The sequence below is a fragment of the Peromyscus maniculatus genome, chromosome 18, assembly GCF_049852395.1.
Source record: "Peromyscus maniculatus bairdii isolate BWxNUB_F1_BW_parent chromosome 18, HU_Pman_BW_mat_3.1, whole genome shotgun sequence".
In the NCBI taxonomy this organism is placed as follows: Eukaryota; Metazoa; Chordata; class Mammalia; order Rodentia; family Cricetidae; genus Peromyscus; species Peromyscus maniculatus.
In genome coordinates this window covers 52,988,999-53,013,415 of record NC_134869.1, presented here as the reverse complement: position 1 = coordinate 53,013,415, position 24,417 = coordinate 52,988,999, and the positions used below count along the sequence as shown (strand labels likewise).

The 24,417-nt window shown below is 45.2% G+C and overlaps 1 long non-coding RNA gene across 1 annotated transcript; it reads left to right on the top strand.

Moving 5' to 3' along the window:
* Positions 1-1,936: 1,936 nt before the first annotated feature.
* On the top strand, positions 1,937-14,877 carry LOC121823705 (uncharacterized). The gene is made up of 3 exons (XR_006065238.2): positions 1,937-3,511; positions 10,840-11,023; positions 14,543-14,877. It is a non-coding gene; the product is annotated as an uncharacterized LOC121823705 (long non-coding RNA).
* The last annotated feature ends 9,540 nt before the right edge of the window (positions 14,878-24,417 follow it).

The window sequence follows — 24,417 nt, the reverse complement described above, 5'->3', positions numbered from 1 at the left end:
ATCTACTTAAGTGTTTTAAAGTGAATCTCGGATTCCATCTCTTTACACTCTCTGTAATTCATTGTACTCACTGACCTACACAACCATAGAGAAACCTGAAGACTAAAGATATATATATATATATATATATATATATATATATATATATATATATATCCCATCAATTTAAAATAAAATTCATCGATTTTTGCGGGGGGGGGGGGGGGGTAAATTTATGTGTAATTGGGCAAGAGCCATCGTATTTACAGTGTAACAAGCTTCAAGCATGTTCTGCATTACTCCAGAGTCTCGGAAACAGGAATTCGTGATAAAAGGCATATGTTTTTTTCAACAAGTGTTTATTCTTAATGTTTCCCAGCTATATCCATTTACGGTGGTGTTCCCGCCCTTTGTGAGACCCAGGGGCTGGAACCAAAACATGACACTTCAAATACGAAGTGAGAGGGAAGATGGCCATCACGCATTGTGTCCTGTGGTTTACAACCCGTAGGGCAGCTTATTTAGAAGTCTAAAATGTCTGTTTTTAAGATGTCTAACTTGCCTGGTGCCAGCTGGTTATTTGATGTTCAACACAGTGGGACAATCCAGAGACAATGGAAGGTGCCATGCATCAGTAGGTCCGAACCAAAGGACAGCAACCGTAGCCTTCCGCTAGGAGTGCCCTCCTCCCTGAGTTACGCTGGGTGTTCTTTTCCAGTTGACTACCGAGCAGATCTGGGGTCCCAGAATGAAAGCTGAGCTTCTGCTCCGCTTTGGAAAGACAGCCAGCGAGGTCTCCAGGCTTTTGGATGTCACACTATTTTGTTTTCTGTGGATCGTTGACACCAAATGAGTTTGTTAGCTGGAAGCTGGCATGGCGTGTTGGCCCTCAGTCTGCCCACCCTTTAACTCTCACTTTGAGGGAAGAGGCAGGAGGGCATTTATAGCTCGTCTTCATTGTGAATCTTAGGCTAAGAGTGGAGGGTTGAGGGTTTAGCTCAGGATCCGTCAACGGCAGCTCTTCACACTTCCAAATGGGAACGAGTTAAAAGGAGGATTTTTCTCAAAATTGCTTGGGCTGGGCATATATTTCAGGGATAGAGTGTTTGCCTAGCATGAACAAGACCCTGAGTTTTCTCCTTTTGCCCTAGCATGCTATATAGAAAATATTGATTGTTTGTATTAAGAAATAGGAGCAGTGATAGATCCTGGGGACTGGAAGACTCCGCCACCACTTCACGTCTGCACTTGGGCAGAATCCTATGGTCTCTTCCACTCCCTGGGTCTTTTGTTGGCTGTGGTGGTGTTCTTTGTTGCTGGTTGGTTGGTTGGGTTTTTTGTTTGGTTGGTTTGGGTTTTTTTGTTGTTGTTGTTGTTTGTTTGTTTGTTTGTTTCTTTTTTTGAGACAGGACCTTACTATGTAGCGCAGATAGATATCTTACCATACATCGGCCTCAGCCTCCCACACGCTGAGTGCACAGGAATCTTTCAACAATACCTAGCTCATCCCTGCATCTTTATTAAACCTTTTATTTTATTTTAACTTTTAGTGAGTGTGTGTGTGTGTGTGTGTGTGTGTGTGTGTGTGTGTGTGTGTGTGTGTAGAGGGCCAGGCATGTGCCATAATGTGAACGTGGAGATCTGAAGACAATGTTTGGGAGTGGATTATTGACTTCCACCATATGGTTCTGGGTGTAGAGCTCAGGCTGTAGGGCCTGGCAGCAAATGCTTTTACCTGACGAGTCACCCCCTTATCTCCCACATCTTTATGGTGACCTTTCTCTCTCCTAACTCGTTCCAAATCTACCCTCCAGCACCTCAGCCCTCCCAACTTCAGGTCCTCTGTTTCTTTCTTTCTCTCTTTCTTTCTTTCTTTCTTTCTTTCTTTCTTTCTTTCTTTCTTTCTTTCTTTCTTCCTTCCTTTCTTTCTTTCTTTTTTTTTTGTAACCCACTGAGTCCTCTTTGTGCCACTTAGATACTGATGGATATGGGGGGCCATTCCAAAGGGCATGGGCTACCTACCAGGGGTCATGCCTGTACAGAAGACTGACTCTTTTTCCCACCAGAAGCCATCAATTGCCAATAGCTCCTCAGCTACATGTGGGGGCTGGTAAGCCCCTCCTCCTCCATGCGGGAACATTGACCGGCTTGCTTTGGTGTGGAACTCATGTAGGTAATCACAGCTCCTGTGAGTTCATGAGTGCGGTAGTTTGGTCGTGTCCAGAAGATAGGATATGGTCATCCTTGGCCTCAGGCTTTTACCGTCTTTCTGCCCACCCTATGTGGTGGTCCCTGAGGCTTGGTGGTGGTGGCAGAATGGTGATTCAGGTGCCCATCTACAGCTGAATGTCCACGGACACTTACCTTCTGCACTTTGACCAACTGAACTGAGTTTCCAAAGCAGGGATTTTTAACCAGGAGCGGATATCAGCGGAGACATCAGATACTCTGTAGTGCATGCATTCGCGTGCATTCATTATCGGAGAAGAGATCTTTATAGAGAGGCCATGCTTTTCAAAGGACTTCATCCCCCAGAAAGGTTAGGAGTCATTCTTTTTTTTTTTTTAAATCAAAGTTTCTATACAGATTTAGAGAAAACACAGTTTGCTTTCTCAACCTTTGCTACTCTGTTACCATTGGCTCCATCACTCTGGCTGCCCAAGAGGCGAGACACCTGCAGCCATTTACTGAGCTCTCCGTGGGTTGTTACAGTGACAGGGATTCTACCAGGACCTGCTGGTTAACATTGTCATAAGACCACATATTACCTCCGGGAGGCTGTTTTCCCCAAGGACTTGTCAAAATCTTCAAAAGCAGTGAGCCCCTTTCTGGTCCCTACACATGAATTTAGTGATAGATTGCCTCTTTAATGCAGGAGAACTAGAGAAGGCTTGTTCCGTTCACCCCCCTTAAGCTTTGTGGCTATCCTAACACATTTCATTATTTTTAGCAGCGTGGTCAGGTGGACTCATACCAGCTGTCATTTTCTGTAAGTGTTGAAGTCTTTTACCAATGGCAGACTTTGTGAGTGTGCCAGCAACAATCCTGATCTACTGGGGCGGATGACCAGCATTTAGAGTAATCCACAATAATGTCACCTCCGTGGATGTAAGTAATGGATGTGTAAGTATTATTAGGAACGACAGGCTCTTAATTACAGAGAAGGCTTTCAGTACAAAAGCTGAAATACAGGCATGTGTTACCGTGACAAAGTTGCCAAACTGTCTGTATTTTAAAGCCCTGTTTTCAGATGTACATTTCTGCCTTGATGTGGGTGGTTTGTCTTTTTTTTTTTTTTTCCTGCTTCATATCTCTTGAGTTTCTATTAAGCTCTCAGTATAAAATAGGACACTGGATCACCATCCCCAAGAACATCTCTTCCAAAAGTGACCTCAGAACCGTCAGTGGATGACCTCTCCAACAAGATGTCTACAAACTTCAGATCATAAGCATTTGGTAGGCTGTGAAATTGATTATTCGAGAACCCAAAACATCAGTCAATCTTTAATGAAATAATACAGAGTCTCAGAAGGTATGTAGGGTAAGTGTAAGTATTATGTGAATGTGTCGGTTGTGGTAGTGATGTCCTGGAAAATGTTTGATGACCAGGTTCTGTGAAAGAAGAGAGATATGCATATATTTATTATAAAGTCTTACTATTATAAAGGTTGTGTAGCCACAATTTACAGCTAATGATTATATAGCATTCTTCATTATAAATTTAATTATAGCCAATTGATTCTTAAGGAAAGATTTACTGATTTTTTCTTGCCAAAATTATATTTATAGCCAACTTATAAATTGCAAATAAACTAATTCGGTGAAATAAGACTGAATAAAAGTTTGACTTCTCACCAATTCAGCAAAGAAGTCCCTCTCATTAGTGATGAATGAGTACATTCAGATGTGAACCTTAGTTGATATTTGCATCTGTACCAATGAATAAGATGGAAATGAAACAATGGAGACATGTTGAAACTTTACTAGTTCATTAATGGCACAAGTAAACCTTTGTTTAATGAGGTACGATTTCAAATACTACAGTAGCAAAACGTTCTGCTGTTGGTTTGTGATAGTCACAATGTAACAGGTATAGACACTTTAAAACTTAGTCAGCATCATTAATATTGTCAGTATCACGTTCTTTGTCTTGTTTTATTAGAATGTATCAGCATATATTAGTTGTACAAAATAAATCGACATTACCTTTCACGGGTAGAGTACAAGGTAATATATTGAGCCTTAAGTTACAGTATTTGCCTATTTCTGGGATGTAAGTATTTTCACCATAACTATTTCAAATTATCACTGGGACATCACTACTCAGAGTTTGAAAGAAATTTTAGGTAGCACATCATTATCTGGCATTTCTTTACACAGATTCAAGAAACAGCCTCAATGTTAGAGATGGTAATAAAACATAAGAAAAGAATTAGAACACAGTAAGTTTGGAGGATTTCTAACTTTTGTTCTTAGTTAAACTTATTTAATTGTATGTTTAGGCAATTTGATTTTTAATGATGACTGTGTTCAACAACTGGCCGATAAACTTTATAAAACTGTATCCGTCTGCTCTCGGAAGCTCACAGGCGTGGCTGTCGCATACCATTGGCATCACAGAGGAGACTGCATTGCTCGTTGTAGGGTGTACCTAGAAATAAGGGTGCCGAACTCTGCCTAAGAATCGCCTATTGGTGCTGTCATGGACACTCTCAGTAGCACTGAGTGTCACTGACATTAGACTTACCTGCACACTGATTAGAACTACACGTCAGGCTGCCTCTCGCGTCTGCCTGTGGATTCTCAGGCATTGGCCTCCCTAACACCCAGAAACCAGATGTTTCTTTTTGTTTTGTTTTTAGTGCAGAACTTTGCCCAACATTCAGATCAGACTCTTTTTGAGGACTTGGCTCCAGGATCATTTTTAAATCTTGAAGGAATCACTGAGCATTCTCAAAGTTTGACTCTGGGGACGGGGTGGGGAGGGGCAGGATGGGGCAAGGGGAGTGGTGGGGAGGGGAGAGGGGAGCAGCGGGGAGGGGGGAGAGTAGGGGGGTCCTCAGCTCACTTGCCTCTTATCGCTCTTCACTTCTTTGTTCTCTATGGTGACTGAAGCCACCTTTTCCCTTGGTCTCAGCTGCTCTCTTCAGATGCACAACCCAGATACATCAGAGGTTATTATGCTTAGTACATTCATGCAAGTTTTCCTCCCTTCCTCCCTCCCTCCATCCTTCTATTTCTCTCTCCCTCCCTCCCTCCCTCCATCTCTCTTTCCCTCTCTCCCTCCCTCCTTCTCCCCCTCTTTTCCTCCTTTCCTTCCTCCCTCCCTCCATTTCTCCCCCTCCTCCCTCCCTCCCTCTCTCTATCTCTCCTTCTCTCCCTCCTTCTTTCCTTCCCTCCATCCCTTCCTTCTTCCTTCTTTCCTTCTGTTCTCCTCCTCTGTCTTTTCTCTCTTTCCCTCCTTCCCCCTCTTCCTTCTCCCCCTCCACCTACCTTCCCCCCACCTCTCTTTCTATCTTTCGTTCTGAGGTTGAAACCAGGACCTCGTGCGTGCTGGGCAAGTGCGGTACCACTGAACCCGGCTTTTGTGTCCATTGAATGAAAGAATCACAAAAAGAATGAAGCAGTTCTTTATAAAGAGATTGCTAAGAGGTGAGATGGGAGCAGACCACTGTGCAAACTCTGAGGAAGAGGCAAAAGGCCGGCTCGCCCTCCTTGCTGTCCGCACTGTCATTTTGTCACGTTCATGACTGTTCTGTACATTAAACATGGCAGAGCCCAGCGAAGAATCAGCAGGCAAGGCAGTGAGGAGTTCCTACTTTGCTGTCCCCTCTCGTCTCAAAGCAGAGTCAGAAACATTTGGAACCAACGACAATAAATGACCAAATGGCTGTCACAGCCATGGGCCTAGTTGGTCAGGCCTGAAAGCTCAGAAGTGGCCATCACCCCCTCTCTCTAGTCCTCATCTGCAACTGGCCGCCACGTCCTGAAGGTCTACCTCCAACACAGATTCCACATCCACTCCCTTCTCTCTCCATCTCTCCCAGCCCGGACCCTCAGTCCCTGGTGGGTAGCTTAGTGTTCTCTCTTACAAGGTGTTCCTAACTCCTTGACTGTTTTCTTCTCCCAGGAGAACCCAAACGGCCTCTTAAACACATAACCACTCTTCATTTTAGATTCCATGTGCCAGTGAGGTCACACAAAATTGGTGTTTCTGTGCTGGCTTATCTAGTTTCAGATTTAGCCATGTTGTCGTAGACTGCATTATCTCCCCTCAAAATGCTGGGTAATATTCACATAATATATGCACATATTTAATAATTTCTTTGTGCGTTCCTTTGTCGGTTCCAGTTAGATTGAGGAATTGCCATACAGTTTTCCATAATGGCGGCACCAATTTACATTCCCACCTGCAGTGTACGTGGGTTATCTTCTCTCCACAAGCTTGTCAATACGTGTTATCCCTCCACTTTTTTGATGACAGTCATTCTAACAGGTGTGAGGTGGTAGTTCATGGTGGCTTTGATTTGCATTTTCCTGATGATCTCACATAATGGAGAATCTTATGTGAAAAAAATTCAACAAATAGAAACAAATTGGAGCCATAGTTACTGGGAGTGGGGGAGGATGGAAAAGAAAGTCAAAGTATACACCTTGCAGTTGTTAGTGTGAAAAAGTCTAGGTGTGTGATGCATATCACAATTACCATATCAATAATATTAGATCTAAAAATTTTTTTTAATTTAATTTTTTTATTTTACAATACCATTCAGTTCTACATAACAGCCACAGATTCCCTTGTTCTCCCTCTTCCTGCCCCCCTCCCCTTCCTCCCAGCCTACCCCCCATTCCCACCTCCTCCAGGGCAAAGCCTCCCCTGAGGACTGAGATCGACCTGGTAAACTCAGTCCAGGCAGGTCCAGTCCCTTCCACCTAGATTGAGCCAAGCATCCCTGCGTAAGTCCCAGGTTTCAAAAGGCTAACTCATGCAATGAGCCCAGGGTCTGGTACCACTGCCTAGATGCCTCTAAAATTAAGAGAATGCATATGTGAGGTATATGTTCTTGTGTGTGCACATTGTGTGTGTGTGTGTGTGTGTGTGTGTGTGTGTGTGTGTGTGTGTGTGTATGTGTGTGTAGGCCAGAAATCAACATCAGATGCCTTTGTTAATCACTCTCCATCTTGTTTTCTGAGAGTGTCTCTCACTGCACACATAGCTCACTGATTTGGCTAAACTAGCTGGTTGGCAAGCCCGCCGGGATCTGCCTCATTTTGCCTTCCCAATGCTGGTGCTCTTGGCATGCACCACCATGCCTGCCTTTTAAGGCTCAAGTTGTCATGCTTGATTGGCAAACACTTGCCTGAATGAGCCATCCCTCCAGCCCCTAAAGTATTTTAGGTGCTCTTAACACATCCACATCCACATATTAGTAACCGTGGAAGGTGATGGACACACACATTTGTTTGACTATTTTAAAGAGTTTTACTATGCATAGGTGTATAAAAACATCAGGCTATAGACTCCAGATAAACGTGGTAAAAATAATCACATCAACAGTCTAATGGCTTCCTGTTGTACTTGGAATAAATGCAAACTCTTCTCTGTGGTTTCGATTCCTTCTCTGCCTCTGTCCTCCATCACTCTAGCCGCCTGGCCTTCCTTCTGTTCTTCAGGCACTCCAGTTTGGTTTAGATGTTGGTCCTTTCTTTTCTTTTCCCCTTTTCTTAGATCCCATCTCATCGCTTTCTCAGAGTGGGCTCCTGTGGTGATATTGTGTTCCCCAAAATATTGTGCACACTACTAAGCTTTTTATTAATAAGACCATTTAAGATTCGTGCTACAGGCTCCCTTCAGTCATTCACAAACCAGCTCAGACGTCACCTGCCCAGGCCTTCCCAGGCTGCCCTTTCCAAGGCAGCAAGATTGAAATGTGATTCCGATTGGTCCAACGATCATTCATTTGTTTCGCCCTCCGCACTAGAAGGAAAGCCGTGAGAATAGAGGCTTTATTTTACTCACACCTCTCGCCTTGGCATCAAGGATAATCACTGACAAGTAGAAGACCTTATTTGAGTTGATGAATTCCAGAGTGATCTAGCCTCATCGTGCCCATGATCAAATGAAGATACAGTGAGGATGAGGAAATTATTCGATGGCAGAAAATAAGATTTGAGCCGACGTAGTTTACTGTCAAAGTCATTAACTTTAATACAGTTTTCAGCCTTTAATTTGAGACTTTAATGCACCTAAATTGCATGCTTTTCCAAAGAAACTACAAGTACAATTTTCCCTTCATCTCCTGGGGAAAATGTCCATTAGCATTCCGCGATGGTCTGCTCCACTGTGGAATCTCAGCTGTGGCATCACTGCTTGTGAAGGTCGTGGAAGAAACTGACAACCAGCCTTTTGAAGGAGCATGGCTGCTTATTTTAAGAAGATAAATTTTCCCCTAAATGCCATTATCCTCAAAGAACACCATAGATGACATAAATCTTCCTTCATGAAAAAAGAAAATGAAAGGTTGAATTCGGAGCATCAAACAGAATGCAATTGGTCCATCTGGGCTCTAGTCTCAAACGTTTCTTCTGATCTCTGTTGGCTGCAGAGTCTAACTGATCCCCCCCTTCTCTGTGACAAGTCCCTGGTTCACGGAAAGGGGCAAGAACATTCCCAGACCTTTTGTCTCTTTAAAATTTTCAAGTTAGTATTCTGGGAGGATTTCACACAGGTAAAATCGGCGTTATCCCAAATCTCCCATGACTATACCAGCCATAATGAAAGGTTGCGAAGAAACACTTCATTTCCATCAAAGAACTACTTCAGGAAAAATGGAGCCAGGGGTGTTTCCCATTGCCCCAGGCTGCAAAGCTCTTCTAGGTTGGTTCCTTTCAGTCCCTTGAGTATTAGCTAGAATCATACTGGAAAATCTTGTCAAGATCAAATGGTATTATGTTCCTAAATTATGGGATTATTTTCGGTGCTTCGAGCTCTTAGAGAATCTACACAAATTAGGCAGACCCAAGAGTTCACGACAGAGCCTACACTCGTCACCTCTTAGTGAGATGGCAATCCTCTGGCTTGCTAAGATTTCCCACCAACAGACAACCCATTTTGCACAGCTCCCCACTTGCCAGCAGTATCTCCCATCAGAAATTAGGTTACGACAAAGCAGCAGAGAGAGAGAAGAGCCTGAATAGGACGGATGTAGATGTGACTCTGTGTGCTGGGAAATTTACAACACATTGCAGGTGTCCTGGACGTGTTCTGATGGTCAAGTCCTCTTTACAAGTTCTTGTGTTGTGCCCAGCACTGGCAAGAAGGTTTAAGATGCACAACTGTCTTACACTCTTCTTACACAGTTTTGCTGGGCTTGAAGGCCGGTTACCTCTGTGGTCCTAGTGACAAGTTTCTCACCACAACACAGAAACCTACTGACCCTGTTACTCTTCCTCTCTTCTCAGTGCCGTAGCTATTACACATTTTGCCTTGTCCTGCCATCTTTGGCAGCCTAGGGAATACTACACTACAACATACTTCCCTTTATCAGATTGGCAGAGAGTGAATGCCTGCATGTCAACGAGGATGGAGGAGAATGAGAATACTCACACAGTGCTAGTGGGAGTATAAATTGGTCCATCCCCTCAGGAACCAATTTTTCAATATTTAGAATAGCCGAAGATGTGCATAATCACAGGCCTCGAAACCCTACTAGGAATATGATCTTCATGTTTGCGTAAGAAAATACCAGAATGCTCATTGCAATTCTGTGGGCAATTGTATAAACTGGAAAGAGGCCAGATCTTCATCACAGGTAAAACAGATAAATAGTGGCAGAGTTAACACAATAAAGCGGGCTGTGGTGGTTATAAGGAACTCACTAGCACTGTGTGTTTACACATGGGTGCATCTTTTTTTTTTTTACATTTATAGGGGTGCACCATGGTGTACCAGCTTGCTGGGACTCCACGCGACTTGGAGCAGAGAGGGTTTATTCCATCTTATAGCCTAGAGTCCATCATGAGGGGAATTTAAGATAGCAACTCAAGAAAGAGACCCGGAGGTAGAAACTGAAGCAGAGAGCATGGAGGAACACTGTGTACTCCATGGCTTGCTCAGCCCACAGTGGCCTGGGTCCTCCCACATCAAGCAATGATCAAGAAAACGTACCCAGAGGCTTGCCGACAGGCTGGTCAGATGGAGGCATTTTCTCAAGTGAGGTCCCCTCTTCCAAGATAACTCTAGTTTGTGTCGAGTTGACAAAAAAACTAACCAGCGTACTTGGCATGGGTCAAGAGGTCAGAGGTCAGCTTTGGGGGGTTGTTTTTCTCCCTCTGCCATGTGGGTTCCAGGAACAGAACTAAGATCATCAAGCTTGATGGCAAGAACCCTTATTCCTCAAGCCATCCTGTCAGCCATCAACACGAATACAACTTCAAAATAAAGTGTTAATTCAGGCGTGGTGGCATAATTCTGTGAACCTATTATTCATTCTGGAAGCTGAGGCAGGAGGATGGCTAGTTCTGAGCCAGCCTGGGCTACACAGCATGGTCATGTCTCAAAACAACGACACATACCTACACAAAACTCCTAAACAACGTTAAGGAAAAAAATTACGTTGTCAAAGGATATACACAGTGTGATCCTACTTAAGTCTGAAAACAGACACAGAACAAGTCTCTGACTGCCACGAGGGGAGCCGATTTCCTTGGCCACATGCTCTGCTATGATGTGCCACCTCATCTCAGGCTCCAAGGCAGTCAGGCCAGATAAACATAGATGAAAACCTCAAAGTATAAGCTGGAATAAATCGTGTGTCCTTTTAACAAAAGACGAAAACGGTCACCTGTGTTTTTTTGCAGATCCCATCTTAGATGAAAAGTCTAAGCAAACATGAATGGAATGGGCAAACACCAAATTCAAGGTCCACCAGGACTTTGCCAGCATGGACAGAGACTATAGGAGATACAAATATGTCTGTGGTTTATTTTCTCAAGCTGATGTAAAATCTGAAACAAAAACGACAGAATGGTGACATTTTACAAGGTGGGCTGTGGAGCCACCCATAACGCCCAAGTTATTCTTGATGTTTCCCTATTTTTGAAATGTTGGGAAGTCATGACCGCTGTGAGTGTTTTCTTTTCACTCGGTAATCTTGGGTGGAGCCTCTGAGCAGACATACATGCTCAGAGTGAGGAACCCAAGAATCCAAGTCACTGAAGGATCTGGGATCAAGTGAGGGCTGACCTTGAAACCCATTCATCCTGACCTCATGGCCATTGACGCATACCTCTGTTATCACACCTCTGACTATAATACAACACCAGATTTGCTTCTGCAAGAGTCAGATCCAATGGGACTTTACATAATAATCAAGGAATTCTGTATTTGTGTTGTCCGGCATGGCAGACATTAGTCCCCGCGTAGTTACTAAAACACTTGAAGTGTGGCCAACGGGCTTACACAACTGCGCCTGCAACTTCAGTTGCCTCGTGCCTGACAGGCACTGCAGCGTGTGTGCTCCCTGTCGTAATTCCACGTCTGCTGCTGTGGTGAGACACTCCGACAAAGGAGGAAAGAAAGGGTTAATCTGGCTTCCAGTTCTAGCCCCCCATTGTGGGGAAGTCAGGCCCGGAACTTGCACACGTACAGTGGTCAAGAGTAGAGACATGAATGCAGGCATGCTGCTTGCTTTCTTACTTGCTTGTGTTCATCTCAAATTTTCCACTTTCCCTCTGCCTAGGGAGTGGTGCCACCCACAGCAGGCTGGCTCTTCCCATATGAATTAACTTAATGGAGGCGACCCCCACTCCATAGACAGCCCCACAGGCACAATGCAGACAGTCCTCATCCAGAGGATAACCATCCCACTCCTTAAGGGCAAGTACTGCACCAGGCATGGCGGTACATGCCTATAATCCTAGCATTTGGAAGCTGAAACAGGAAGACCGCAGTGAATTTGTGACCAGCGTGGGCTACTTATTGAGGTCCTGTCTCAGTATACAAAAACCATTTAAACAAAAGAACAGGGACTGTATCTTTGCCATCTTTATACCCTTAGCCGTAGGTCCCTCCTCCACTGTCAGTGCATCTACCAAGACACTATTTGATGGAGGACTTTGATGAACATCTGCTGGGCTGGTTTCTGGATTGAGTGCTTACGGTACCACAAACTAGCAAGTACTCCAGGGAAACCCACGTTATCCCTGTATATTCATTCACCGTACTAAATAGACATGTCCTCTTGTGAGTTCTGTGCTGAACTATGAAGAGCTCAAATGGATCAAAACAGTCTTTTTCCTTAAGGAATTCATGGTCTCCTCCAGGCAATAACGCTCCTAGAAATAAGATGAGAAGAGGTGGCTCATAGAGAAGATAAAGAGCTGAGCTCAGATTCCCTAGCCCTCAGGTATGAGGCTGGACATGGCAGTGCATGCTATAACATTAACACTAGGGAGACAGAGACAGGCAGCTTCCAGAAGCAGGATGGCTAGCCAGTTTGGCCAAACTGGTGAGCCCTGGGTTCAGGGAGAGACCTTGTCTCAAATAAGGTAGAGAGATCCCAGAGATACGGCTCAACAGTGCAAACATAAGGAAAAGCGTTTGGATCCTGGCACTCACGCAACTAGCTGGGTGGGCTCCCATGCTCGCCTGTAACCTCCGCGTGCAGTGAGCAGAGGGAGGAGGGTTGCCGTGGCTCGCTGGCTGCCAGCCTCGCTAGAAAACAAAACAAACACAAAACCAAGCTCTACGTTCAGCTAGAGATCCTGCCTCAAAGGAGAAAGGAGGAGAGTAACAGGAGAGGGATGCCCAACGCCCTCCTCTGGTCTCCACGCTCACAGGTATGCACACCTGCGCATACACGCGTACAGACAGACAGACAGTGACAGAAAGACAGACAGACGAAGATGGAGAATGATAAGGGAAGGGAAGCCTTCATATATCAACATCTGGGCTCTGCATGGGCATCCTCAGGCCCTTGTCCCTGCACACACTCACACACTCCCAAAGACATGTTTATTCACTCCCTTATTAATCTGTGTCTATAATATTTTCCAGAGTTTTCCTGAACGAACAATAACTCAGCAAAATGAAAATGATGGTTACACTTGTTGAGAGACCTTTGGTCTCTCTCATCCTCCCATTTAACAAACACCCACGAGCCATCTTTTTTATGAATATTTCATGGGGCTCTTCCTTTATCCCGTGGCGAGAGAGCAATTCTCACACTAGGGTCATGAGGCTGGCGGGCCACACACAAGGCTGCACTGTGCAGATGGGACCGATAACACATTAGTCACTTGTACTCACAGCCCAAGGGTAGGACATGCTGTTTGTTCGGCACGCAGGGCCACACAGCGGCTACACTTGGGAACAGGGTGAACAACCGAGTTACGTGGAGGATTTGTCATGTCAAGCGGGCGAGTCTCCCAGGATGATGTGACTGACTTGTTGGAGTAATTCTATGGTTTAGCAGGGAGCCCATTATGCAGAAATAAGTAAGAACTGTGTCGACCTACCCAGTTTGATAAGAAAAGGAGAGCTCGGCCCCTCCTGATTTCACCAGACGTCAAGGACGAGTATAATACCGAACCTTAGTCTTGGGTCTTTATACCACGTTGGGCCAGGCACCATGGTGGGTGCCCTCAGGGGCAAGACAAGAACAAGGTTCCCTCACCAATGGGTCTTATAGCTTAATTTTCTGGCGTTTCGGTAGAATTGGTGAAGTAGAAGATGCTTTACCACAGACATGTGAACTCCCTTCTCCCTAAGAAGCCATCATGGGCAATGGGTCATGGTTTCTTTTGGCCACTAGAGGGCATTTCCTGCTTTTTGCAGAGGCTCCAGGTTCCTTGGGTTTTCCTTAAATTAACTCTGGTACGTATTAAATTTTGGAGGGTTTTTTCCCCTCCCCTTTAAAGATGGGGTGTTATATAGTCCACCACTGACGATCCTCCTGACTGTCCTTTCTCTAACTTCCCAGGTGCTGGGGTCCCAAGTGTGTACTACTCACTACACTAGGTCGTATGTGGTGCCGCGGACCTAACCCCAAGCTTCACCAATGTTAGGCCAACGGAGCTGCATTCACAGGCATGGGGAAAGAAATGTAAACAGAGCTCCAATTCCAAAGACTCCTGTCAGTGGGGCTCGGGTTGAGCTTCGGGCTCTGGAGTTTGCAGATTTCCTCACATGGTTCTGGGAGATGAGCACGGATGAATACATAAACATTTCCATAAGATAGCCTATGGTCTGACCTGCGGGGTTCCCTTTCAGCCTAAGAAGTAAAATGAGGACTTCTGATAAGTCCTTCCATGTCCCATGTATAGCTAGTTCTTCACTTCCTGGATAGCTGCTACTTCTTCTTTTCTCTGATCTGGAGTACTGGGAACTGAGTCCAGAATGCCATTCATATCAGGCAAGCATCAGACTGTGGAGCTACATATCCCGCTCAACTATTACTTCTGAGCTAATTCCAAGGGTGAAATTTGATTGCTGTTGGGTTCAGGGTTTTAGTTTGTTGATTTCTCTATCTCCCCCTCCCCGCCCCTCTCTTTTTCTTCCCAGGGCCTTGGACATGCCTGACAAGCATTCTGCCTCTGAGCTGCACACATAATCAGAATGAGTCCTTCACACACCACAACCAACGTAGCACCCATAACCAACGCCATTACAAAACACCAATGTGTGATGTCATAGAAAGTCTATTGCCAAGTCATGTTAAAAACGATAAATATCTACACACTTGATGTGATGTGTCCTCGTGGTGCGAAGCAGGGTTCCTTATATAGTTGATCGTCTGTTGAATGCAGGCAGGCTCGTGGATGACCAGGGTTTCTGCCCCAGCCTAGACCATGCTTCCTCTGTCACCAAAAGACTTATGACCACTGGGCGACCACTTCTACTGCACTCTCCCCACACGGGGAATAGAGACTGAATGAGCTCAAGTCTGTTAAAGTCATTTATAGACCGTGATGGACCTAACCAACAGAGCCCAGACCTCACCAGACTCGTCCCATGAGTGCAGAGAAAGACACTCTGTCACTCATGCTGAGTTATCACAATGTCCTACATGAGAAGGGAGCTTTCTGGCCTCCCTGGGAGCCTCGAGTTAAAAAAAAAAAAAAAAAAGCACTGACTGAGATAGATTTTAAAGCAAAGTAGAGGTGGGAGGCTGCCTTTGTTACCCTGGGCCCTAAAGCCCCATGCTTGGAAAACATCTGTGTTTTCTGGTCTATGCCAGGAGTCAGCGTTTCCAGTCCACATGGCCTGCTTGCTGTGAGTGCTGTATGGAGGGGGTGGCCAAGAGGCAGCGGATAACATCCTCTCCCCTTGGTTTCCTCGGCCACTCTCCCCATCTCGCTTCTGCCAGACACAGAATTCCTCTCTTCTTCTGCCCAGAAAACAAATGCTTGCACTCACTTCTGCAAGCGGACCTCTGCGAGGAGGAGGAGCAGGTCGGTTGCCAAGGCTGGAGCCCTGAGGGCCCAGCTCAGGTTACCCATCCTGTGTTTACATCTCCAGATTTGCTTTCATCTCATTTGATTCGGAGCAGAAGGGGTTGAGGGACCAGAGTTGGGCATGCCACCACGTTAACAATGAGTCTCTGAGTTTTTCAGTGTTCTCTGCTTTGGCGGCGGGGGAGGGGGGGGGGGGAGAAAGGGTTGTTCTGTTTGTTGTTGCTGTTAGTGGTGTGTTTTTTTTTTTTAAATTATTGTTGTTGGTTTTGTTTTATTGAGTTTCTTTGTCTGTTTGAAGACGGGGACTCACTATGTAGCCATCCCCATCCTCAGGATCCTCCTGCCTCAGCCTCCCGAGCCCTCTGTTAAGGTTTTCTTGGGAGGACTTTGGCTGTTCTGTCTCTTCATTTAGAGTTGCAAGGCAAGGGGGCTCCCCTCAGACTCTCGGTGAGTTCTTGATGCAAAAGTTTACACTTGTTTGTTGGTGCAGTGACTTGATTGTAAAATATCCCATGAAACCAGTTGAAAGGACTACTCCAGGCAAGAAAACCACAGAGTTATTAAGGACAACAGGCTGCCTTTGAAAGCAGCATACTAAGTTAAGAAAGCCAAGTGCCCCAGAGACAATGAATGAGAGTTCATGAAGAAGAGGCAGGCATCGCATTTTAGGTGAACTTACAGTCTATCCTTGCCCTCTGGTGATGTTAAGAACACACAAATGCTATTCTATTTATTCACTGTCAGGTTTTTTTCCCCCTCCCTGGGCTACATTAGGAGTGTCTCCTTCCAACCAAGATGATTAAACAATGAAAGTCAGTGTCTCTCTGGTCCTGAAGCTTGGACAGCTTGGAGCCGCCCCTGAGCATGCTGGGACCTGACCTGGACCAATAACTACAAGACAGCTGTTTAAAATGGGTTTTCTTTTTTTCCAAACCAGTTGAGGAAGCTCATTTATGAGGCTATGCAAATCGGACACATTCCTCAGTGTTGGCTTTTGAATGAGTCACTTGTGACACCGGACCACGCAGGCGTAGAACAACATTCACCCAACGACTCGAATGAGGTCGTCTATCCTGATGCCCAAGAAGACATCCAAAGAAACTGCAAGTGTTCTCTAGAGGTGCGGGCGTGTCAGGGTGTGGACTTATAAATTACCCTCTCTCCAACCAAACAGGCAATTAGAAATCCATATCAGATATGCCGGCCTCAGATGGTGCAAGCAAAAAAAAAAAAATCCATTAACATTAAAATGATAACAAGCAATCTATTATGAGTGCCCCTCCCTTTTTTCCATAATTATCTTCCATTTACAAAATACATTTCTAGACAAACCAAGCTTCTCAGGAGAGCATGAGAAAAGGGTAGCCCGCCCCCCCCCCCGTTTTTTTCTTTAGAAAGCCAAGCCGTAATTTTATCAGCTAAGAATTACAGCTACCATTTTGTCAAATACATGCTTACTCCCGAGACGTGCCTTACACACTAGCGCTCCTTCAACTTTCTAGCGACTCCTGAAGTAGGTACTCTGGTGTGTTTCTACGACAGATGGGGTAACAGGCTCAGAAAGTGAGCAGCTTGAGAGTCACCAAACAGCGTGAGATGGGCAGAGCAGCTACATACAGCCTTGCAAGGCATCAACTACGCAGAAAGGTGCCACCCTCCGATATACTGGCCCCGATCCCCATGTAGGGCTGCACCCACCCAGAGGGAACCCACTTTCCTAATATGAACAGAGGCCCTGCGTGGGCTATTGCGAGCCCTGCAAAGAGAATCTGGGGTCAAAGCCAGACAGCTGATTCCACCCCGATGCTTCACATTACACTACCTTGCCAAGCATGCTTCCCTACCTCAAAGGGCCCCAGAACAGTCACAAAGAGCTCTCTTCTTTTCTCTTGGTCAGTCCCGCAGGTGGGCATGGGGCAATGGCGAGTCATCCCTGAAGGATGAGGAGTAGGTAGATGCTTTGTAACTTCGGAATGGAGCAGCTTGGGTTTCTTTGGTTAGGCGGGAAGGACTGTGAACAGTAAGAGCAGCAAAGCCCATCCTAGAAACAGCCTGTGGCCTGGCCTGGGAGGTCAGCCCAACTGTGGGAGTCTGGGGCAGCTCTGGATGAGTGTCTCTAAGTGCTCTGATGAGAGACATCATTTCAGCGCAGTGAGCCAAGAGACAAGAATTCTCAGGTAGACTCACCATAGGCTGGCATTTTGAACTTTGGCTAGACACTAACCTTCAGTGACCTCCATTTTCCACTAAAAACACAGACAGCAGTAATAACTAGGAAACACCATGAAGCGAGCCAGATTGGAGGTTGGATGATTGGGTCATATGCCCAGACTTCTGTTCCATTCACTTCCCAGCAAGCCTCGGCTTCTTTCCTAATCTTTCCCTGGGGAAAAGAGGCTACAAAACCTTGTTAGCATTATTGATGTCAGTAATTGAAATATTGACTCTTCCAAAATCATCTTTATCCAAAAAAATAAATTTAAAAAAAAAAAAAGGCAAGGAAGGATTTGTCCCAAGGATCCAGTTGTCACTGAGCAATTTTTAAACATCAGATGAGAGTCTTGGGTCTTTCCATGTCCTAGTTAGGGTTTCTATTACTGCAACGAAACATCATGACCAAAAAGCAAGTTGGGGTGGAAAGGGTTTATTTGGCTGACACCCCCACATTGCTTGCTGTTCATCATCAAAAGAAGTCTGGGCAGGAACTCAAACAGGGCAGAATCCTGGAGGCAGGAACTGTTGCAGAGGCCGTGGACAGATGCTGCTTACTGGCTTGCTCCTCATGACCTTGCTTAACCTGCTTTTTTATAGAACCCGGGACCATCAGCCCAGGGATGGCCCCACCCACCATGGGCTGGGCCCTCCCCCATCAATCACTAATTAAGAAAATGCCTTACACTCGGATCTTATGGAGGCATTTTGTCAAGGTTCCCTCCTTTCAGATGACTCTAGTTTGTGTGTCTAGTGATATAAGACCAGCTATCGAATCCCAGAACCTGCTCTTAGCAGAGGTAGGTGACTCAGGATGGGATACCTAGGACAACAGCTCTGTAAAGTATGCATTTTTTCCTAAACCTGTGCATATATTTATGTGGTAGAACATTGTAGAGTCATTATAAGCAGACATTTATAAAGACGATGAGGTAATGTTAGGGTCAACTCTCAGCCACCATGTGAAGAAAAAAGCAGGGCTCCAAAACATGTGTCAGCTATGGAATGGAATATGCATAAAAATTATATATCTGGCTGGGCAGTGGTGGCGCACATCTTTAATCCCAGCACTCAGGAGGCAGAAGGCAGGTAGATCTCTGTGAGTTCAAGGCCAGCCTGGTCTACAGAGTGAGTTCCAGGACAGCCCTGGAAACCAAGAAACCCTGTCTTGAAAAACAACACAACAAAACAAGCCGACCAAACAAAAAAATCACATATTCATACAGAGAAATCCTGGAGAGGAATACAAAAAATGAAAACAAATAATTGATTGGAGTGGTGAGAAAATGACTCAGTTTTGTGAACATTATCCTGAGGTGTGGCTGAGGGGTAGAACAATCACCGAGCTTGGTCAAGGCCCTGGGTTCAATCCCCAGCACTGAGGAGAAAAATAGAGTGCCATCATGAACACCACCAGGATGTGAGGTATACTCTGAAATGCCGGGATTTCCAACATTCTAAAAGCATGTATGGAAAATTGGGGACATAGACAATTCAGTCCCCTACTGATACGATTTTGAGCTGGTATTAGATCCCCTCTTTTACTTGGTACTAGACATTTGAAGATTTAGCATTTCCTAAGACCTTTAGATGCTGTTTGAGGCTCTGTCAGCGGCATGCCCACGCCATTAACCCATTCCAAGGATCTTTGCATTGAGATTTCTGCTTCTTGAGGAAGAATTCACCCAGAGACTCTGGTTAGATAATGAGCTTTTGGTGAGTCTGAGGATGGAGGGTAGCATGGGTACCCACCCTGCTGCCTCAGAACTTTTACTTGGTGATAAATCAGGTGTATGCTTCATAAATGTTTACAGAGCGCGTGCGTGAGTCACTTCCCCTCAGTGCTCGGGTGACTCTGAGATCCTCCTTGGCTTAATCACCACCTTGTAGGCGTTTCTCAAGGAGCACTTACTCACAAAGCCCCTATTAAGTCGAGAACTAATAATTATGTCATCGCCATCCCTCAGAGAAAAGGTAGATTTCCAAAACACGTCCATTTGTGCTCTAAAGGAAAAAATGGAAACTTCTGACATGGCCACTCTCTCTCTCTCTCTCTGCTGAGATGTACATCTGGAGTCTCCCATCCCAATCTAACTTCCTCTCTTGCACCCTCAAGAAGCAAGTGCGTACAGGCAGACAGTCAACGGTGCAAGGAATTTTATGAGTAGTGTGATTCAGCTAGCTCACTTTACAGATCTGTAAGAAAACTGAGGCCCAGAAAGTGACCGACTCACCTAAGGTCACGCAATACATTGGGACAAAGCCTTACTTCCCTACTCCCCTGGGACTGAAGATGAAACCCAGGGCCTTGGGCACTTGGGGCAAGCACTGAGCTTTCGATCCTTGAGCTACACCCTCAGTCTGGGAACCTTTCTTTTCTTCGAGAACTTAACCCATTCTGAGATCTGTCAGCTTAGGTTATGATGTTAGTTAGTGTGGCATTGGACCCTGGCTACAGTAATATATCCTGGCTAAGTGAAAAGGGTGTGGTATGGTGTGTCCATGGCTGTGGGTATGAGATTCACTTGATCGTGGGATGGAGATTTAAAAGTGGCCAATGGTGAATAAATCAAACGTGAAACCAACCCTACTACTAGTACCAAGTACTTCAGGAGAACGTGGGCTGGTGCTGGGCTGTGAGTCCCTCGCTGGAATCAATCCTTCACTGGATCTTGAGCAATCAATCTTCTTAGATGAGAGATTCTGATTTCCCCTTCCCTAAGATGGAGACCCTGGGATGAAGCCTGGCCTTCACCAAGATGGGCAGTGAGATTCCTTACAATGACTTCCCAGTTCCTGACTGTCCGCTAAAATCCAGAAGCATTCGGTATTCTTATGAGACTAGGCCCCGCCCCCTGCCACAACAGCAAGGTGTTGATCCACCTCCTCCCCAACCCTGGAGAAACCCTTTTTGGAGCTCAGCTGGGGTTTGCCATCTAAGGAAGAGAAGCCTCCCAGGTCAGCACCTTCCCGTCTGGTGATTCCTGACACTGGTGCTCACCCGTCAGGACTTCAGGGAGGGACCAAGTTCCGCCTGTACGTGATGTGGATTCCAGGATACCGAGTACAGCAAGAGCATTGAGATCGGCACGTGTGTGTACTGCTTCCCCTATAATTAGCACCGCCAAAAAGAAGATCCTGTACTAGAGAGCTGCACCCCATGGCCTTCCACATGGAATCTGCCAGATCAGGCTGAATTTGTCCCAGGGAAGCTACGTGGGATTCTCTCAGTACCCTCCATGGCTCAGCAGGTGGGGAAGACACCATTTTTTGTTGTCCCCATGAGTTCCATTTCCTGAAAGGAGAAGAATGATGGTGTTCAACTATGCCTGGCTTGGGACAATTCCATCTCGGAACTGTATCTGGCATTGCTGGATAGCATAGGCCAGATGCTCACACATCTTATCCCTTTAGTTTCAGAACTTAGGAGAGAAAAGAATCATGGGGACTTGTCTGGTGTCCTTGGATAGCTCATCCAACCTTATATATAAGATGGGTATGGTGCCTCATGCCTATAATTCTAGCTCTCAAGAGGCAGAGGCAGGAAGAGCCTTGTAAGTTTGAGAGTCTGTATAGAGAGTTCTAGGCCAGCCAAGACTACATAACAAGAACCTGTTGAAGAGAGAAAGAAAGACCCATGAGTCTACAAGAGAATAAATAATCTTAACATGTGTACATATTGCAGGCCTCTTAGCCACCACATCAGGTAGACAGGAGTATGGGTCAATGGGTGTGCAGAGGATGAGCTCTGGCCAGGGGTAGGATTGCTGTGGTGTGCCCTTCTGCCTCTTTGGCTTCCCTTATCAGAGTCTTGAATATTCCACCCAGAATCATGATGAGAGTCAACTTTCACCGTGTCCATCGCCAGCCATCTCCCCAGCCCCCCAGACTTGTGAGAAAGTCCATTTCTGTTGTCTAGGTTATCTGATGTTATGGCCATCTTCTTTGTGGTATCCCAAGCTGAGTAATGGAGTTTGGAACCAGGAAAACAGGCGCAGTTTTGTAACAATATGTAAATGTATGGAAATAGTCTGGGAACTGGGTAAGAGGTGGAGGAAATCTGAGTTTAGGGGATTACCCGCAGGTCTGGGTTCTGGTGAGGGCTTGCTTCCTGATTTCAGGTAGCTAGTGCCCCCTTGTTCTCTTCTCTGTCTATGTCCTTCTCTCTCTCTCTCTCTCTCTCTCTCTCTTCTCTCTCTCTCTCTCTCTCTCTCTCTCTCTCTCTCATTTTTCTCAATCTCCTTCAATTCTTGAAGGCCCTGCCCTCATTATTGAAAATTCAATTAACTCCCAAAGGCCATTTCCAAATAACATCACACAAAGGGTCAGAGCTTCCACTCGTGAATTTTAAGGAGACACAAACATCTGGTCCCCAGCCCTAGGAGCGAATGTTTGAACTGAGAAAGCTTCTGCAGCTGGAACTAGAGTTAAGAAGATGGGAATGTACCGGGCGATGGTGGCGCACGCCTTTAATCCCAGCACTTGGGAGGCAGAGCCAGGCGGATCTCTGTGAGTTCAAGGCCAGCCTGGGCTACCAAGTGAGTTCCAGGAAAGCTACACAGAGAAACCCTGTCTCGGAAAAAACAAAAAAACAAAAAACCAACAACAACAAAAAAGAAGATGGGAATGTGTGGTAGGAACTCATTTCTTCTTCCCATTTCCTATCTCCACGACCACTTCCTTTTCCATGTTAAAAGCACTCCTTCTGTGTGTTAAAATGCATGAGTGAAGTGGGAGTCCCCAAACATTAATTCCTCTTGCTCTCACTGAGACTGTCTTCAAATTTCACTTGCTACTGATTTATGAACATTTTTCCCACGTCAATAACTATTTTCGTAAAACTATGTTCTAAGCTTCTCGAGAAGCCTGAAGAATTGCATGTACCATATTTTGTTCAGCAAACCTCCTATTGTTAGAGATGTGTGTTGTTTGCAACTTTTGATCCCTAAAAAACAAGTTTGCGCCGGGCGGTGGTGGCGCACGCCTTTAATCCCAGCACTCGGGAGGCAGAGCCAGGCGGATCTCTGTGAGTTCGAGGCCAGCCTGGTCTCCAAAGCGAGTTCCAGGAAAGGCGCAAAGCTACACAGAGAAACCCTGTCTCAAAAAAAAAATCCAAAAAAAACAAGTTTGCAGGGTCAGCGAGATGGCTCAGTAGGTAATGGAGCTTGCTGCGAAGACTCATCGCCTGAGTTCAATCCCTGGGACTCACTGGTGACTCCTCTAAGTTTCTCTGATTTCAGTATGCACACTTGCAGGCATGCAAGAACAGACTCAATAAACAAACAAACACATAAATAAGTGCAACTTTAAAACACAAGATAACAGCAAACATCTTGGAATAGCATTTAAATGCTTTTGCTCATCCATTTTTTTTCCAGGATAAATTCTTAAAAACAGAATCGATGGGAAAAAATAATGCAAATATTTTGATGTTTTGTCTTGAGACAGAGTCTCTTGAAGGCCTAGCTGGCCCGGTACTTATTATATAGTTTGGCTTTAAACATTTACGTGATTCTCCTGCCTCTACTTCCAAAGTCTTGGGATTACATGTGTGTGCTCCTGCACCCAGCATTTTGCATTTGTTTTGTGGAACTGAGAATTGAAATCAGGATGCATGCCAAGCAAGTGCTCTACTAGTAAGCCATGTTGAGAAAGAACCTGGAGTGTGTTTTGAAAATATTTAGTACATACGCCCTGCTCAACTTTAGACAAGCTGTTTTAATTTCCAACTCTACCTATCAGAATTGTTCCTTGTTTACTGAAGTTTACTGCTCAGCCCCTTCTTTCATCCAAGTCCCACTAGATCAATCAAAAAAAAAAAAAATAGAAGGATCAGATACCAGAAGAACATCAAGGCGGAAAGAGGAAAATTCAAAGGGTTTTTCTTGTCCCCGTATTTCTTACTCCAGACAGACTCGAGCAGACTTCAGACATTTCCTGTGTTCTCTGCCAAGGTGACCTAACTTTGTTAGGCCTCTTTGAGTCTCTCTCTCTCTCTCTCTCTCTCTCTCTCTCTCTCTCTCTCTCTCTCTCTCTCTCTCTCTCTCTCGTTCTCTCTTTCTCTCTCTCTCTCTTTCTTTCTTTCTCTCTCTCTCTGGTTCTCTCTCTGGTTCTCTCTCTCTCTCTCTCTCTCTCTCTCTCTCTCTCTCTCTCTCTCTCTCTCTCTCTCTCCCTCCCTCCCTCCCTCCCTCCCTCCCTCTCTCTGTGTATACACACACATACACACATATATATGATCTAAATTAATACCACATTGCCAACACATCACAGACAAGTTCAATGAGGTTGGTAGCTTCTTTGCCCTTCAGTGACTTTGGGTTAGAAATGATAAGCCAGGAGAAGACTTTAAAAAGGCATCCCTGCTCCCCCTTCCACTTTTGAGACAGTATCCTCTAACAAAAACATTAACCAGCTGCCAAGCAAACTTCTGGATTGGCAGGGACTTGTCTCAGGGGCTTTGCAGATAGTACATGTTTTTTTGGTTTTGTTTTGTTTTTCTGTTTCCTTTGTTCCAAACATTTAAACATTTTACCTGCCTCCAGAAAATGTGATCCAGAGAGTCTACTACCATCTGCCTACTCATCTCTTCTTTTTTTCCTCATTAAAATTTTTTTGAGATTATAATTGCAATATTTTTCCTTTTCCCTTTGTCTCTCCAAACCATCCCTGCTCTCCTTCAAATTCATAACCTCGTTTTTCACTAATTGTTATTGATATATATATGTGTGTGTACATAGATGAGCCATATATACACACATATGTGTACACACA